The sequence below is a fragment of the Lissotriton helveticus genome, chromosome 8 (assembly GCF_964261635.1).
Source record: "Lissotriton helveticus chromosome 8, aLisHel1.1, whole genome shotgun sequence".
NCBI lineage: Eukaryota > Metazoa > Chordata > Amphibia > Caudata > Salamandridae > Lissotriton > Lissotriton helveticus.
This window is the reverse complement of record NC_136069.1, coordinates 572,293,534-572,313,505: the sequence shown is the minus strand read 5'-3', so window position 1 is coordinate 572,313,505 and position 19,972 is coordinate 572,293,534.

Here is a 19,972-nt window from a genome sequence, read left to right as displayed (position 1 = left end):
CATGCATTTTTGGAGTTGGGTCGCAAGCATGACGCACCTCCAGCAATGCATGAGGCAGGCCTATACACATAGCACTGCGTCACCTTACGCCCGCCATGAGGCAGGCATGAGGTTTTGATGCTGTGTAGTCCTAGAAGATAGATTTCACTGCACCACTCCTAAGAGACTTTGTTGCATGGGAACGTCCACCCTGCATACATTATATCTGATGCAGGTATAATGAGGCGCAGGGCTTTACATATTGTGAAAAGTGGCGCATTATTTATGCCGCCACTACATCATGAAAATTGAAGCTACGGTGGCGCAAAAGTGTCACATGTCCTTCATAAATAAGACCCAAAAGTGTAAATTGGATGGAATGGACAAACCATCACATAAACATGGACCTAGCTCCCATAATGAGTGACAATTTGTGGGCGAACCCAGGATTAAGTCGAGGAAGTTCATGTGAAATCACGTAAGTTCAAGTGGTGTCCTGTGCAACTAGATAACTGACATGTTTAGAGTTTTGCCTTGTTTCACAGATGAAAGACACCTTTCTTGGATTTCTCTCTGGGTCCATAATGCAGTCACCCAAGAATGGTTAGAATAAAAAGGAAAATATTTAGCCAAACCCCCAATGCAATTGTTGATATATTCTCCCAATGCCTATTGCAGGTACGTTTAGATGTGTCGAATTGCAGCAGTGAATAGAGTATAACATCCAAAATTCACATTTAATAGAAGTGAAGTACTGCCAACAGCCCCATCTGCAGACCTCGGTGAGCCATGTTAACTGAAAGAATAATAACTTCTACCTTGAAATCGAAATGCTGTAATTGTCAGCTTTTTTGATTTTTTAAAAATTGTTATTCAGCTATTGATTTTTTTGATCTCTAATTACAATAATTTCTTACGATAAAAGAGGGAAGGGAAAAAAGACATTCAATAATTGCAGCTTTGTAAAATGGGAAAGTAACTTAAGTCAGGTGTTTAATTAGATACACGGCATTTGAAAAATATTATCCGATTGTCCTTGTAGAAAATGAATTTCTGCGAGCATTTTTTGGGGTGTTATTTCTCTTTTGAGAGAGGAAGTTTCTAAGCGGTCAAATACTAGTTGGTTTGATCCCCGCCCTGGGGTTGTGGTGTGAATTGTGCAGCTCTTTCTGCCAAAGCTGTAATTTTAGTGGTTTGAAAAATAACACGTGTGCCCAGCAGTGGGGTTGTCAGCAGCGCTTCCTTTTGTGAAAGGTGGGCTGCAGTTTGGCATCGCTCGAGTCTGTTTAACGTTGAAATCTCTGACTTTACAACACTAGAGGGCTGTATAATGCTTTGGTACTTTGTAACTGGCAAACATTTTTCGAAAACGCGAGTGTTTGCATTTCGAATATGTCGACAAAATCATGTATTGCCAGAGATTCCTTCTCTGCTCAAATCCACATAAAAACTATTTATTGGAATTTCCAAGAAATGTAATCATGTTTGCCATGCTTATATTAGAGTCTGCAAGTTTTCCAGAGAAGATGCTGTTAGCAATAGCCCCAATATGCCATACAGGGCTTCCATTTGTATTACAAAAGTGTTGACAGCAAAAACGAGGAGAGAAGAAATGCCTGCAAAAATTACTTTCAATGGCTTTTATGTGAATAATTCCTCTCTCTTTATGCACAGTCTCTGCTTCCGAAGGCTGTAGGGCTCAGCTCTGCTATTCTGATCATTTTGAGGCTGACTGAGAAAGAACATATAAAGAAATTCGAATATATTCCTGTTGGTTTCTTCCATTGTTTGAGAGACATTTCTGTGTCTTTTGGCAACTCACAATCATTCTCAGGAGTAGTTCCAAGGGCGTAGCTACCATTGGTGCAACATGTATAGTAGCACCGGGGCCCGAAGCCCTGAGGGGCCTATTGAACCCTGTTAGTTCCTGTCATTTACTGGCCCAACACCAGCCAAAGATGGCCATTTACCTTCCCTGCGCCAGTGCCCATTGCATCCTTGCTATGTTAATGAGTAGTCCTTCAAATCTGCATAGTATAATTCTAGTAGTTCATTTACTGCCAAAAATGTACACGTCAAGATTTTTCACTAAGGTAAATATGGTGCAGTAATAGTGCCCCCTGTGGCTGTATCATGATGGTGCTTCGCTCTTGCAGCGCTGAGCTGAGCACCTTATTATGCAAATGCAGTGTGCAAAGTGAAATGATTTTTTTTCTAGTTAAAAGAGTTTATTGAAGATAAAATAGAAATTTTAACAAGTCATTACATAATATAACTATATAATCATCAATCACATATAAATGACAATATTATGAGTATTATAGAAGATGGAAAGAGATTAGAGAGAAAGAAAGAAAGAGGAAGAAAGGAAAATGAGAAAATAAATATAGGAAGTAGTAACGATTAGTTGAATACAGAAAAACAGCATACATATCAAATCTGATTTATAGTAACAATTGGAGTTACTGCAAATGAAATTTTAACATTAAAGAAATGCAAAAAATATTTGGACGTGGTAAAACTAAATTCATATACAGCAACAAGGGAGTTGGTGAGCAGTAGAGGCTTGAGCGGAAGAATCCATAAAAATCGTAACAGGTGACCAAATAGCATTTCGCCATATGGCTAAAGTCAAGGGTTGGGCCTAGGCTCTGTTAAAACAATGATTGTAAAAAATACCATACTACAATGTTTATAAGAAAATAACAGATGTATCTTTACAATTTTTGGTTCTTTGTTGGAAGGCAACTGCTAATAACAAATCATTAATGCCAGTAGTATAAGAGGAATGTTTCCAATCATCTCATTGACTACCTTAAAAAAACATGTAATAGGAAAAAAATACACAAATTCATTTAAACCAATATTTCCCAGAGTTAGAGTTTGATTTTCACACTGTACATCTCAGAAACAGTGAGCAGGACTTGCCTTTTTCTATTTTGAGCTGTGCTGCATAAAATAATGGACTCAGGGCCAGATGTAGCTAAAACCGAAACACTGAGTCCTTAATAGCGGATTTTGCCGATTCCTAATTACGGACTCGGTATTTCAGATGTAGATAAAAAATCAGTAAAATTTAGCTATTCAGTAAAAGTCACTAAAGAAATTACCGAATACCCATTACCAAATCGGTATCACCGATTCCTTAATGCCGATTTGGTAATTAGCGTATCCGGTATTTTGGAAATCGCAAATTGTCGAATCAGCCAATCCTGTGCTTCCCCTTGACCTCACAACCAGGAAGTGGCCACACCCATGCAGCTGCACTGATCCTGAAGCTGTTGGAGAGGCAGGGAGCAGGAGCAAGAGCACAGGAGCTGCACATCTACTACCCATCCAACACAGAGGAACTGCACCATGGCCTCACAGGAGAAGGGGAAGGATGCTGGCGAAAGAAAGTGCAAGCAGAAGTTTAGTGAGAGGGAGTTGGAGGTCCTCATAGAGGAGGTTGTCAAAGATCACAACCAGCTCTTTGGCAAGAAATCCCTGCACGTCCCTGAGGCACATAAAAGGAGGATTTGGCTGGGGATCCAGAAGAAGATCAATGCGATTGGTGTCACACATCGCTCAACAGACCACCTAAAGAAGCGATGGTATGATCTGAGGAAACATGCCAAGGAGAGGGTGGCTGACTGGCTGAAACAAGCCAGGAAGACAGGCGGGGGAACTTCAACAGTGCCTGCTCCAACTGCCCTAGAGCAAATTGTTGAGTCCACCCTCCAGCCGGAGAGTGTCAGTGGCATCGGGACATGGACAGCTCAGCAACAGCATCCATCAGACAAGGTAAGAAGCATCCACAGCATGCTGTCTCCCCTTCCTAACCCCAATCCCCCTGCAAGATTCCAACTCCAGGACATGTTTTGTCTAAAATCAGCAATGCATCATTGGAGATGTAGTCCCTATCAACTATTAGCAAATCAGGCAATCCCCAAAAAGCATAGGCATGTCACACACATCAATAGATGAGCTAGCGGAGGAAAGACAGCTAGAATGTCAGTCATTAAATTTATTTGCAGACAAATGCTGGCAGACAAGTGAGTAATAGTACATTCTGTATCCACAGGCGGAACATCGCACCAGGCTGCAGAAGGGGCGACTGGCGAGGCTTCCAGGGAAGAAAACACAATTGACAAGGAAGTCTTATCACCTGCTAACACCACACCAACATCACAACCACCACCACGACCACCATTAGCACGATCAACTGGAAATGGCACAGTGCAGCCATGAAGTCACTCAGGGCCTTGTAACAGTCACCTGTGCTATAGAGGTGCTTCAGACAAACCCAATTGCTGCCACCGGAACATGGGATGGGGCTGAGAGTGAGGAGGCAACCAGTTGCAGCAGCATAACCCCCCCTTACCAGAGAACAGGAGGCGCAGTGTTAGGCATGGTTCTGCCGCAGGACACAGCCCTGGTGAGGACAGTGTGCCTGCTAAATGTAGCAGTGGTGCGTGTGGGCGCAGGAGATGATCACTGCCATCAAGTTCCATTGTGTGGTGGTTGCTGTAACCCATTGGACACAATGATGGGACTAATGATTTTGCATGGGCAAGTGACTATGCCATGTTGTGCTTGATGAGGCTATCATTGGTGTTACGGTGTGCTGTACAATTGCCTGTTGTAAACTCCCTGACACAATTGCATTAACTGGCTTTGTCTCATTACTTACTCAGAAATAATTTTGTGTGATCTCTGACCATCTCTGTCTCCCATGTGCTGCAGCTGCGCCGCCTGCAGCGCTGTGCTGTGGCTGTGTACCTTCCTCCTCCTCATCCTCCGCTTCAGATTCACTGATTTCCAAGGGTGTCCCCCTCTTAGTGGCAAGGTTATGCAGCATGGCACATGCAGCTAGGATATTACAGCAGACCAGGGGCTGTTACTGCTGTGCACCTCCACTTTTGTGGAGGCAGCAGAACCTGCTTTTGAGGAGTCCAAATGTTAGCTCAATCATATTGCGCGTAGATCTATGTGCAGCATTATATCGCCTTTCACTTTGGGTGGATGGGTGCAGGTACGGAGTCAGGATGAAAGAACGCACCGCATAGGTTGTCACCTAAGTGTGAGAAGAAAGTAAGTTATTCACAGTCAACAATCGTAGCAACAGGTGTATACTTCGGGGGGTGTCACATGTATTTACCTAGCAGGTAGCCTTCTCCTAATTCACCCGCAACGAGACGGGTATAGATCCCACTGTTCCTGAATATGTATGAATCGTGCGTGCTCCCTGGAAATTTTGCAACTATGTTGGTGATGATGGAAGAGGCATCACATATGACCTGTACATTTATAGAATGTGTGGATTTGCAATTGCGGTAGATGTACTCAGTCACAGCAGGGGGGCAGATTGGTATATGTGTCCCGTCAATGCAACCTATGACGTATGGGAACTGGGCCTCCTGGTAAAAGTCCATCTTGGTCTTCTGCAGTTCTGCCTGTGTGCTGGGGAATTGGATGTAGTGTGGCATCCTTTGCAACATGGCGTCCAGGAACGTATTGAGAAAACGCGACAGGTAACTCTGTGGGACTCCACCTGCTGCAGCTATTACCCCTTGGTAACTGCCAGATGCCAGAAGGTGCAGGCAACAGAGCACCTGTACATGAGTAGGAGTTGCATGCGCCCTTGGTGTCTGGTGCTCCAGGAATGAGTGCAGGTCCCATATCAGGTCCAGGATAGTGTTTGGGTGTAGCCTGTACCTCTCATGGATTTCAGCCTCTGTGAGTTGCAATAAGGTGATGCGCAATCTCTAGACGTGTTCCTGTTGTCTCCATATCCTTTGTGCTGCAGCTCAGATCCTTAACCGCCTTGCAATGACGTAGAGGGCCGTCATTGTGTTCAAGATGATGCATTCTGGGGCTGTTTATATGCTGTGCACCTGGTTACCACCTGATTTGAGTCCATGGTAATTTGCGTCTCTTAATTAGCGATTTATTAGGGATTCGGTAATACAGATTTTATGTACATAGGTTACGATTTTTTTTACCGATTCTTATTTTGCGAGTCGCTAATCCGTGAGTCAGTGTGGCATATTCGCTAAATAAGGATTCACTAGTTGATTTCCATTATCTTTAGCAATTCCTTATTTAGCGATTCGGTGTTTCTGCTCCTACATTTCACATGCTTTTTTAGCGATCGCTAATGCTGAAATTCTCTGAATTTCAGCGTTACCGATCGGTAATTGCCCACCTACATCGGGCCCTAACTTGGGGAAATATTTTGATGGAATTTACTTTATATATAGGAGGTGTATAAAAACAGGTGTTCAGCTCTGCGTTGAGCCAGCAATGACCATCATGACAGCATTACAGCATCATTAATGGTCCAATTTGGGTTACATATGTTTACGGGGGAATAACAAAGAGGATGCAGAAATATCACACCCATACTCCCAAAAATCTATTCCAATCCCTACCCCTTGCCAGGTTATCTTGCAGATTTTATGTGAAAAACCTCCAATCTTGTTGTTTTACAGTTTTATATAGCGCAAACTCGACCCAAAGGTTTTGGAGCGCTTTAAATGAGCACCAGTTAGGTTACAGAAGGACACATTAATTTTTGGTAGGCACAGGAAGATTAAGTGATTTGCCCAGAATCACAGGATGTTGAGCCGACACTGAGGGTTGAACCTGGTTCCTCAGCTCCAAAGTGGGCAGCCTGACCATTAGGTCACATTATCTCCCAAATCCAAATTTTGTACTTTAGGAAATTTCACCACACTTCAGAATTTCTGATTTCTAAATCCCATTTGAGAGGAGAGAATTGAGTCAGTTATGATTCTTTGATTCAGGATCGATATTTTGCATTCTCAAATGAATTTATTTGCCAGACTAAGTTGAAAATGAATGGACAAATACTTGAATAAACACTCTTAACAACTGGATTCTGTTGGTGTGAAAGCAATATTTACATAACAGTGACTTAGTAAGGTAATAGAGAATTGAAATAGTTAGGTAAAATGGCCATTCAGTGTGTGTAGTTTTGTCTGTTCACAGTTGGTTCGTCTGCTGGGATCTACCTTATGTAATTTAGGCAGAAGGCAATCACTTTACTGTGCGGAAATTTGTATAATGTTGTTCAGTTAGAGTCCTTAAACAATAATACAGGGGTTTATTCATCAGGTCACCACACATGTCTACCAAATAACTGATTTAGAGTAATGAGGTTGACAAGTAGACATAAACTTGTCTGAAGCATATAGTTTATTGGAGCCACTTCCAGCCGGTACCACACGTAGCCACCGGTAATTGGTTCAGCTCTCCAACGGTCCCGACTGGAACCCAATAACCTCCAGGTTCCATTGGATGACACAGTGTGTTTAAAGGAACTGTAGGCTAGGTAAGTACAGGTCATAACACATCTTGCCCTTTAAACATAAACATATATCCAAGTAATATAACATGTGAGTAAGTATACTCAGAACTAATGGAAGTAACAGTGAACAAAAGAGAATAAAATAGTCAGAATACATGGAATTGATGATTATCTCAATCACATTGATAACAATGATAATAATATTAACATATAATAAATAACAGGATAAAATGATTATCAATAAACTTGAAAGTTTCATACTAGGAACAGCCATATCAGACAAATAAACAATGCACAAGCTAATCTGTTGCATAGTCTCTAAAGAACACTGGCAGTCTCCTAGACCACACACTTCTCCTGATCCCACCACGTTCACAGAAACTTTTCGTAGGCTCTCTCCACAATGCAGGCTCACCACTAGAACACTTTTATAACTGTGACAACTCCAAACATCACCACCATCCAAAATACCCATATCCCTTTCACTTCAATAATTCGCCTGGATTCTGGAAACTTAGACTCCCCATTAGGACACCAAGTAGGTTCTTTAATACATACTACATCACCAACCTTCCATTTAAATTGGAGCACACAGTGCTTGCCATCAAAATGTTTTTTATATTTATCTTCATTGGCAATTACTTTGTCATGATTAGTTAGTACACCATCATCCACCACAGATCTTCCTCCCCTCTTCAAACTCAACCAGAAAGGGTTCAGCTTGGATCAGACAGCATCCCTATCAGCATTTGTAAAGAAGAAATCCCAGTCACTCTAATGTGTGCATTCCAATGAGCTTATAACTTCTCCCGAGGACAACCTTGAGCAGTAACTTGTTGTACAATGCAGTCTGCACGCTAGCTCTTACCAATTGGTTCAACTTCTCTACCAGACAATTTGCTTGAGGATCATAAAGAGCTGTGTGGAAATGAGTAATAGACAAGTCATTAAGGAAATCCTTTATTTCTTGAGAGGTAAACTGAACCCCAGTATGTGTCACTATAGTCTTGGGAATCCCTTCACAGACAAAAACATCCTTTTGGATTTTCTAACCACATATAAAAGTCATCACCTCTAGAGTTGTCCCACGACTTTCAGGATGCACACGTAGTTGATTAATTCAAAGTGGATGCCCCCAGCTCGTCGCCACATGACAAAAAGTAGACATACACTTGTCTGGAGCATATGGTGTATTGCATCTACTTCCAGCCAGTACAATACTTAGGCACCAGTAATCGGTTAAGCTCTCTAACTGTCCCTACTGGAACCCCATAACCTCTAGGTTCTACAGTATAGAACTTGCAACACATAAGATGGATGACGAAAATACCATTACAATTTGTCATAATAAACATATAGCATCAGGTGTGATATCTCCTGCTATTCTTAATGACACATTATGCTACATTGTTTGAAATTGTGACTTTAAATCTAGTGGTTTTGGCATACATACTGAGTATGGTCATGTTATCACTGCATGAGGATATTTCCACTGGATTTAGTACCACACTGTAATTCAATGCATTTGTGTTGTGTGTTTCTATACATCTTCTACCTGGTCAATGCATTTATTAACACATTAAAGATCTCATTACATACCCTATATTGCATATTTAAAAAACAAATTTGCATCTCTCAGTTCCTGAATTATCGTGTGTGTGTGTGGCTGTTACATACATTGCACAAGAGCATATCCTAAATTTGTGTAATTCCAATTTTAAATGCATAACAGGACTGGTAAATACAGATATAAAGGTGCCCGGATCTACAGTGATGATAATGTATTATTCAATATACTGTGATGGATTTCTAATTGCTATAATCTCAAAAAACGAAATACCAGGTGTGCCATTTATCTGGACAGTAGGTAATTTTGTATTTCAGTCGCAGAACTATAAGTGTATTGTTTTGAATATGATGTTATGTTTCACTTGGTTATTATGCCAAAATAATATAAATTCTACTTGTAATTGCTTATTAAAGATGCTTGTTATTTTTCATGATCCTCTTCGTGAACTTTAAAACGTTTTTCAAAGGGTTTATGGGAAAATAAGGGTCTACTTGAAATTATAACCGTGCACTCTATTTCCTGCACATTTAGGTCTTATGAGGAGAGTTCTAATGCAATCCAAATGGTAGTTCATTAGATAACCCCAAAATATCCTCCACTGCATTCCCAATTAATTGTGTGCTCCAGAGACAAGCCGCAACATAGATTCTTCAAGGTATTTATTTCAGCAGTGTGAGGTCTGGCCATTCTGAACTTTATCACTAGGCTGCTTGCTACCTTAGTGGATTACTGGTATGTCTCTGATGTATTAAAGGAAACATTATATGATACCAATGTTATTTAATTTGTGTTATTGAATTGAAAGACTATATAACAAGTTTCCCAGAATTTAATATGAGTAGCAGGGTAAAATTACATCAAGTGGTTTTTTATTAAATTATGAGAAGAAAGCGAGAATGAAACTTTCCAGGTGAAAGGCAAACTGACAGGAACACATTCAACTGCCAGCCAGCTACCGACCCTAGCATTCTTCATTGGACTGACTACAGAGTTCACGCAAACATGCAATTCAAAGCATCAGTTCAGGTTTTCATTAGACATTAGAATAATTGATTTTAATGCATTTTACAGTGCAAGTGCCAAAATATGTGCACTACAGGATTACATTTGCAGGGTTAAATTGCATGCCCATCACAGAATAATTAAAAAAAACGGGTACAGATACTTCTAACAGCTTCACAAGCTGCTATAATACTACTATGCAAACCTTATATTCAATGAAAAAGACGGCATTGTCCTAGTCCGTCGAGCTCTCAGCCGTGCTAAAATTAAATATTGTGAACATGACATTGCGCAACTTTTAGTTTGAAAATGCAAGTTTATTATGTTAGAATAAAATACAATCACACAATACTGTGAATCTGAAATGAAAATACATTAAGAAAATAAAGTGTTACAATTGTAAAAAGAAGAGAGAGGAAATAAAGAAAAAACTAAACTATATTCATGGTTCTTAGTAAGAAAAATCTGATAAAATATATAGAATAAATAGCAATATATATGGAATGATATACAATATTAGGAGTTAATATTATAATAGATGGAAGGTCAGGGAGGAAGAACTTTCTTCCAATGAGGTGGGAGGGCAAACAATGGTTGTGCTTGTTGATCCAGAAAATCTGTAATTGGAGTCCACATGTCTTTCAGTTTTTTTAAATAATGATATGGGGTGTATATAAGCAGTATCTAACCTATGGCTATGGCATACTGTATACCATCACACTTTGAATGACAATTGAGGGAAATTGTTCCTGTTTCTTGGTAAATGCTGGAAGGCAACTGCCAATAGTAAATCTAAAATTGTCATCTCCGAAGTAGTGTTTATCCAATCATCGGTTATGCTTTACAGGTATAGAATAGGGAATATTTGAGTGAAAGATGGAGTTAATCTGCTTCCAAATTTGTGACCAAAAATGAGAAATAAGAGGGCATGTGAAAAGTAAATGTTTTAAATTGGCATGCTGTGATGAACATGTCCAACAAGTCAAGGAGATCTAGGTTGATTTTGTGCAAGGGAACAGGAGTTATTAGGAGTCCATTACATTTATGGAAAAGAGTTTGTGTTGTTTTTGCTGCTCTGGAAGATTTTCTAATTTTCAACCAGATCTGCTTCCATATTAAGTTCAGCCAAGTTGCGTCCAAATCGTGTTCCCAGGCTAATTCCATACCTGTTTTAACTTTGTCATTAGAGACATATTGTAAGTGTGAGTAAATGGTATAGGCCTTTGGATTTGTGCAGAGGAGATTAGCAAGATGTGTACTAGATGATGGAATTAGAGGATTGTCAGATATGAAGTGAGTATATGCACTAAAGAAAATGGGCCATATTCTCAAGGACTTATCAGCACTTTATCAGAGCTAAAGTGGCGATAAATTCATCGTTCCATTCACAAGCTGGTGCTAACAGCTGATATCACCAGTTTACCTGTAATAGCAACCGCAAAAAACATCGCCACAGATGACCCCAACAACTAACGCTAATGAGATGCAGAGTAGCCATTCCCGTGCAAAAAACCGCAAATATGCCACTTCGCAACATCCTCAACGACCAGCCAGATTGGCGATAAGATCCCAAAACAGGCGATTATGCGCGTTAACAGAAGGGATTTAATACCTGCTCTTACCTGTTGTAAAGTCGGACGACAATCTGCACCATAAAATGGAGCCCAGCCCAGAGCCACACCAGAAGAACAACAGATGCCATGGAGCTACAAATCAAGCATCTTGGTGCCCCAAGAGGGCCACTACACCCACACCACCACCCCCAGGCCCGCAACTCCCCCTGGCCCCCCCTGCACCCACCCCCCGGACTACCACAGAGGCAGCACAGACAAATACATCAGACCTTCAGAAAATGCACCAGCCGCACAGCCCTAACACCAGAGGATGTCATTGCTCACTACAGGCTCAAAAGGACAACCATTAACTGCATCCTGAACATCATTGCCCACAGGCTGATGGTACCAACACAGCGGACAACCAACATCCCTCCGCAGACAAAGCTGCTGGCTGTGCTGCATCTGTTGGCCTCTGGTACCTTCCAACCAACAACTGCCAGAGTCGGAGGAGTCTTACAGTCAGCCCTATCAAAGTTCCTTACAACTGTCTTGGATGCCATCACTTCCCTCACACTGCGCAGGAACAGCTGGAGACGAAGCAAGGCGTCTACACCATAGCTGGCTTCCCGCACGTGTTGGGATAAATTGATTGCACACATGTCCTACTTGTGCCCCCTGATGACACTGCACACAATTACCGCAACAGAAAGCAACACATTCCATCAATGTGCAGGCATTAGTGGACCACCAGGGACTCTTCACCAATGTCATCGCCAACTACCTTGGCAGTGTGCATAATTCCTATATCTTCCAACAGTCCATCATCAACCGGCGCTTCCAGAATGGCACCTATGGAAATGCACTTCTCGTTGGTAAGTACCAAATGAACACACCACATAGCCCAACTCCACAATCATGCAACCCACAACTGTGGGAATGCATACGTTACAAATTCACATACAACATGCCAAACAACATGCCCATCCACCAGACATGTCAGCACAACTTACTGTGGTAACCTGGGCAAGCCATGTACATGAGCCATCAACAGCATGGCACCTCAGCCACACAATAGCAGATTGTGCGGAGAGGTGGGAACCAGGCATGTGCAAAGGAGGCAAGTAACCCATGAATGAGAATGTACATAATGCCAAGTGTGGCATGGATATGCTGGCCTGACGGCAGTATGCAGACCCCAGAAATGTCCATGTCGACATACACTGCTGGAGTTTGGAGTGTAGTGGACAGTGGTCACAACCCCAAGCAGTGGGGAAGATCACGGAAATGTAGCTTGTTACGTCCCCCCCGTAAGCATGAGCGGAGTGGGCTGGCCCGGCGTAGGGGTGTGAATAAAAAGCACGTAGCTCTGGGCTTGGTTCTCTTCCGGAATGGCCAACATGTCTGCAGGGTGGCTCCACTCACCCTGCCATGAGGCCGATGCCGTGAGCGGTGTTGCCTGCTATCCTGTGCGCCTGCTGCACCCCGGGCCGCTGGTCCCCGAACCTGTCTTGCGTGCCCCTGAGCACCCAGGCCTCACAGCTCACCTGCCTACACCGGCGTGTGTCAAAGAGGGCCCATCACGTGCCGGTGCAAGCTCCAAGCCAGAGGCCTGTGACCTTGGCAGTCTTCTCAGACCGTCACGGCCTCCGTGACACGGGCCCTCAGTACTCCTTTCTCATTGACGTACTCCACCACTGCCTCCAGTCTACACTACTTTCAAGTAGGTCACACATTTGGAGCTGAGTCTTGATATCATGATGGCCGAGTTCATACGTTAATGGGACGTTTGATATCACTGTACTCCCTTCAATGGTGTGCCACCAACTGTGTGCATAGCATTCCAACCACACGTGTCTTTGATCCCTTGCTGACTACTGCCTTCTGCACACACTGCGGTCAAGTAGGTCACACATTTGGAACTGAGTCTTGATTTCTCAATGGCAGAGTTCATATCATTGTACGCAAGGAGAGGAGTAAGAGAAAGGTGTGTTTCAGGCCTGAGGAAAAAGGATCATCCTTACGGAAGTGATTGAACACTACCAACAACTGCTCTGCTGCCACTAACTCTGTGCATTGCGAGCCAACGACACATGGCTGTGAGCCCCTGCTGACCGCTGCTCCGGCCTACACTGCGGTCGAGTAGGTCACACATTTGGAACTGAGTCTTGAATTATTTTGGCAGAGTTTATATAATTTTACAGGCCTCATCGCAGACTGCATCCCATTTCAGCTCTGGTGCCACTAAGTCTGTACCCCGACATTCATGGACACTCACTGGTTGAACTTTGTTGGTGTCAGAGTCTAAGGCCTGGGGGTTGTCTTCATCATTATCTAGGTGATACTGACTTGGTGGTAAAAATGAGTCTGTAGTATTCCACTCCTCCATTTGCCTGTTTCTGCCGGCTTCTTCCCTCTGCATTATGCCCTGTAAGGACACCTTCCACTGTTCCCCCAACCCTCCATGACATTCACCTTCGACATCGTTGAGGACCCGCTCAGCTCGGATGGCCCTACCTCAGTGCACCGCAAGTCACCGTCACGTGGCGGTGTGCCGGCCGCAGTGCATCTAGGGCCACTAACTCTATACAGCTCAAGTAATGGACCCTTGCTGTTTGAACGTTGAAATTCTTATTGTCTGATCACTGTTGTAGAGTTTGCCAGCACCAACCTGCCCCTGAGGGGTGGCTTACACTCACCCAACACCCATCCAGCACAGGGGTCACTGGATATGTAACCCTGGCAATAAAAGGGTCCGGGCGCACGGGCCCATAGCCAGTCCCACAAACTATCTAAGTGTGTCCGTGTGGTCATTATGTATGCATGAGGACCCAGGCCCTACCACATTACATTGTTCGCTGTACAGCAGACGCAACCCTGTCACCACAGGCAGTGGGCTAGACCTGGGCCATGTATCTGTGTCATATCCCTGTGAGTGTAAGCGGAGTGGACCTGCATACAACTATCCAGTGCAGGGGTGTGGTTAATCAACCCAGGGCTCTGGGTGTGGTTGAGTTTAGGCGTTGCCAAGGAAGTAACTAATGCTTGTGTCTCTGTTGTAGTGTCAGCGCAATCCTCCCAAAATGGACAATGTTGCCATGTAGCATGCCTCCAGAGTGCGGGTTCAGCTGAAGGGGTAATTGAGGGAGCGCAAGCCCGTTCGGGGTCAGGGATCATACATTCCAACTGTTGTGTGAGTCGCTATTTCCGCAGCATAAGCCAAAGGTCTACCCTCAACCGCATGGCGAGTTCAGCCAGCCTTGAACTCTACATCTGTGTCCGCCCTATCCTTACCATAGGCCTACACACACACATGGCTGTCCACCTTCAGCGCACAACATCACTGTGTCATTGTCAGGCTTGTGGACATGCGCAGACAGGCATGACAATGGTGTGCCGTAGGAGTGCAAGTGATGCAACTGTGCTACGCACAATTGTAAATAGGCCCCGGGGGATGAAGGAGCAGCAATGAGGCAACGTAATACACTTTGATGCCGCACATTTGCTACAAGCAGTACATGTCAAACAGGAATCACAAAGTCACACATATCACACACCAATGTACCAGTGAGCCTGCCAACATATCATGCAGAATGAACTATTGACTCATGTCTCTCTGCACTGTCACAGGTGATCAAGGATATGCACTCTGCCCTTGAATGATGACACCCCTTTGAGCCCCGAACACACAGGCCCAGAGGCAGGACAATGCGGCCCACAAATGCACTAGGGGCATTCTCAAACGCACATTTGGCATGTTGGAGTCCCGTTTCAGGTGCCTGGACATCACAGGTGGAAGGCTCCTTTACAGCCCAGACATCATGTGCAAGATGATTGTTGCATGTTGTCTTTTGCACAACATATGTGTACTCACCAATGCCCTATGGATACAAGTGCCAGATGCACCAGACGATGATGAGGAAGATGAGGCAGGTGGACCACACCCCACTGCAGCCGCAGCAGGAATAGCCCTTAGGAACACCATCATTAACAATTTCTTCACATGAGCACGTCACATTGTGACAGTCCTTAGCAATCATGGGACAGTACTAAATGACCACAGGCACAGCATGTGCAAATAAATGCATTCCAAGACACATTCCCTGAGTGCATGTCACTCATCTGTCAAGCACATCACTCAGACAAGTGTAAGTGCAACATGTAGTGCTAACAATTTCATAATTTGATAATGGATGATGGGTGTGTCACCTCTGTACAGAGAGGCTGTTTAGGGTGTCACGTATTCGAAATGCCAGTTCTGTGTGTCATCGCTGCTTTTTTCAAGTTCGTGTTTTGCTTTTTTGCGGCGTCACATTGATTTTAATGCGGTCATTTGACTTGTTATTGTGAGACTATCGCATGGTAACACTGTGTTGAGACATCATTAACACAGCGTTATTTTTCAGCGATAGACTGCGATTTGGAGAGTTGCGTTAAGCTAATTTTGCGATAATTATTACACAATCTTGAGAATATCCCTCAATGTCTTGCTAGAGTGGAATTTATTGTGAAATGAGCGCTGGAATCTGAAAAATGTCTGAGGAGATAAGGTAATCATCAATAAACAGTTGATTAACCCATATTAATCTCCTCGTCCTCCAGGTTTTCCAGTAAATAGGTCTATTGTCAATTTGTATAGAGTTATTGTGCCAAATAGTGAATTGGAGAAAAGTGTAGAAGTCTTTGGGAAGGCATGATATTATAGGTTCTAATAGTTTGCTGGGAAGTTTAAATATTGGAGTGGAGTGCTTATGACATTTTGTGTAAATGTCAAGTATTCATGGAATGAAAAGGATGATGGAAAGTTTAATTCTTAAGTCAACCCATCATATAATAATATGGTAGAGAATATAAGGTCCAATCAGTAAATCGGTTTAGTAGAGAACAATTGTGATATTTTGAAAATTCAATAAAATTCACACCACCCTCAGTTTTTGGATGTTCGCCACCTCAATTTTGGGACGTTTTAATTTTAATATGGATATATAGAGTTGTTTATTATTCCAGAGAAAAGATGAAAGTATACAATAGATTTTATTGTAAAATTTAGGAGGAATATTGGAAATAGTATAGAGAATGATGTGTACTAGCATCCTCTTAATAGTATCTAGCCAACCCCACTAAGATAACTATAAATGATGCCATTGACTAGTTATTAAGGCTATCTCATGTATGCAGTTTTCCATGTTTGTCGAAATTGAGGTTCTAAGGGACAGGGTAAAGTGAAGTCCAAAATATTTGATTTGTTTTAACTGCCAGGTGTAGTTTGAAGATATGAAATCAGGCTTAAAAGTATACTTATTTAAAGGTAATATTTTACACTTCTCATTGTTTAATTTGTAATGAGATATCAGGGCATAAGAAATTACTTCTGATGAGAAATCGGGAAGAGAAGATTGGAGTTGCAAAACAAATAATAAAATGTGATCGGTGTGTGCAGCTAATTTGATCTGCTGAGTAGTGTGGATAAACCTGTGCATCTCTGTATTTTATCTGTGTTTTGAAAGGAATTGTTCTAAAGCTAGATTAAAAAGAATAGGGGATAGTTGCCATTCTTGATGAACTCCTTTCCCAAATATAAAATAGGAAGCGGTAAACCCAGTAGCGAAAATCACCGCTCGAGGAGAGGCTTAGAGAAGGTAAATTAAAGCTGTAATTTTGGGGCTGAATCTAAACTAAGTAAGGAGACAAAATAAGAACGACAAATTAACACAGTCAAAAACCTTTTAGGCATTTAAGTGAATGCCGATAAGGGTTTGGCCCTACCTGGGGAGATTGATAAAATATCAAAGAATAAGCGAGTGTTGTCTGATGTGTCTTGCCCTGATTAATCCTTCCCTAATCGATCAGGAAGAAAGGATTCTAGGCATAAGGCTAGTGCCTTTGTGAACATTTTAAAATTGTTGTTAAGAAGAGAGATAGCTCTTTAAATTTTAAAATTCTTTGGATTCTTTACTTTTTTTGGTGTAAGACAAATGAGTGCATCCAGGATGGAACCAGAGGATTTAAAAGAGCAAATGAAAGAATAAATAAGAGCATAGACTTTGGGGAGAATTAATTTAGAAAAAAGGATGTAAAATTCAACTGTGAAGCCATGTGGACCTGGGGCTTTGTCTTTTTTTAGGGAATTTAATGCTTTATGCAATTCTGTGTGCATGATAGTTGATTCTCAAGAAGAAAAATCGATCTGGATATCAAAAGGGAGTGTTCTGGTGTGTATAGAGTTTTGTAAAAACATTGTGAATTCATTTAGAATTTCTGAGACTTTGTAATGGCAGATATTAGTGCTGTCTGATATAAATTCAATTTGTAATTTATTCTGTTTGACTTTCAGGTAATTTGTCAGTAATTTCCCAGATTTATTCTGGCCACCGTAGAATTTCACGCTGGATTTGAGTAGATATGTTGATGCGTTCAAAGTGGATAGTTTATTAAACTGGAGTTTTGCAGTAATACGTTGTTATAAACATTGCTGTAATCTGGAGGTATAATAAGAATGCTCTAATTTGTTGATATCTGCATACATTTGTTTGGACATAGATTCAGTGGATTTCCTTTTTTGGATACGAAGTTAATAATAAAGTCTCGGCTGAGGTTTTGAATGCATCCCATATAGTGCATAAAAGAATGTCTTCCATTTAATTAAAATTTAAGTATTCATGGAAGAATGAGGTGACAGAGGAAGGAAAGGAGGTATCTAACAGTAATGTGTTTTTCAATGTCCATCTTTTTATCAAGGTGGATTTAGGTAGGCTGTCTAATTGTACGGAGACAGGGGCATGGTTGGAGATCAGGATAGAGCCTATATCTGCTGAGGAGTGCAAGTTTTGGGTTAAATTGTGAGAGATAAAAAAGTAGCCAATCCTTGATTGTGTGTGGTGTACTGGAGAAAATATAAATATTCTTGTAGGATATGGTTGCACAACCTCCATGCATCAGCTAAGGTATCTTGTTTAAGGGTGTGGAAAAAAAGATTTTTGTGGTTTGTTTGGAATGTAATGAGTCATGGATTTTCTGTCAATGAATGGAACAATAACAATTCAACTAGATTTTGCAGGAGTTTTGGAGCGATATTAGACCACAACTGGCAAGCTGGAGCCGTGGGATCATATACATTATGAAGACCAATTAAAACATTGTCTTGTCAACAACTTGAGTAATAACCACTAACCATCTGTGTCAATTTCCTGGGATATCAGACAGATATTAAGGGATTTATGAGATAAAATTACAATCCCATTTTTCTTCCCATTAGCTGGAGAGAAGAATAATTTGTCCACCCATTTCCTCTTCAAATTCAAAGATTCCCTTTCTGTAATATGTGATTCTTGTAAAAAAAAGCTATGTAGCACATGCATCAAAGTTTGTTTTATTTTTTTATATTTTAGTATATATTTTGATTTTACAGATTACAAATAGTTTGTATACTTATTGTTGATGTTTTTTCAATATAGTTTGAATGGTTGTTTTTGTTTTTAAACTAAATGTAAGTGTTTATTTTTATTTTTAGTGTTGTAGCAGATTTTGGAGTTTGTAGGGGTACAACGTGTGAAGTCAATTATTTAACTAATAATAATGTATTTTGAATTATTATTAATTATTTAATTGATAAATAATTATGCAAGTTGTGTAGTTAATTTTTTTGTAAGTTACGTTTTAGGTGTGGTGATGGGGTTTGTAGGGGTACAGGGAGGGAAGTAATTTAATTATAATTAATTCATAATTAATTTGTAATTATTATTATTAAAGTTTACATTTATATTTTGGTTCAGGTTGTGGGGTCGGCAGTGGTAAAAGGTGGGAAGGTAATTAACTGTAATTATATTAATTAGGTCAATTTTGTAATTAAGTTATTTTTTAGGATATATATCATGTTTGGGTTGTTGGGTTTGTAGGAGTAAATGGTGGTAATTTATTTAAATATGATTAATTATTAATGACTATTTTTTATTGATAATTATTTTTTTATTGTGTAATTCAGATATTTGTTATGTTATATATCAAGTGCAGGTTGTTAGGTTTGTTGGGGTAAAGGGTGGGAAGTTAATTAAATATAATTAATTTATCATTAGATAATTTTGTATTCATTGTTTAATTGATCATTCATTATGTATATTGTGTAATTCTTATAATGTGTAAGATATAATTTAGGTGGGAATTTAATTAAGAAATATTTATTTTGATAATTATTTATACATTTGTTATTAATTAGATAATTGATAATTATGTACATTGTAAAATTATCATATTTGTTAAGTTATATTTTAGGCATGTGCTGTTTAGTTTGTATTGGTATAGGTTGGGAAGTTATCTAAGTAATAATGAATTAAAACATATTTATTCAATAATTGAACATTTTATTATTTAGTATGTCATATATGTTCATTGTGCTGTGCTTTTTAATTTTATTTACATTTCATTTTTTGATTGTTATGATTGTGGGAACATGGTGTGGTATTTTGATTACATTAGTGTTATTTGTTTTAACCCCCTGGCTGCGGCCGGAATTCTGCGCCTGTGCGGCACATTCCGATTGCGGGCGTGGTCATGACGGCT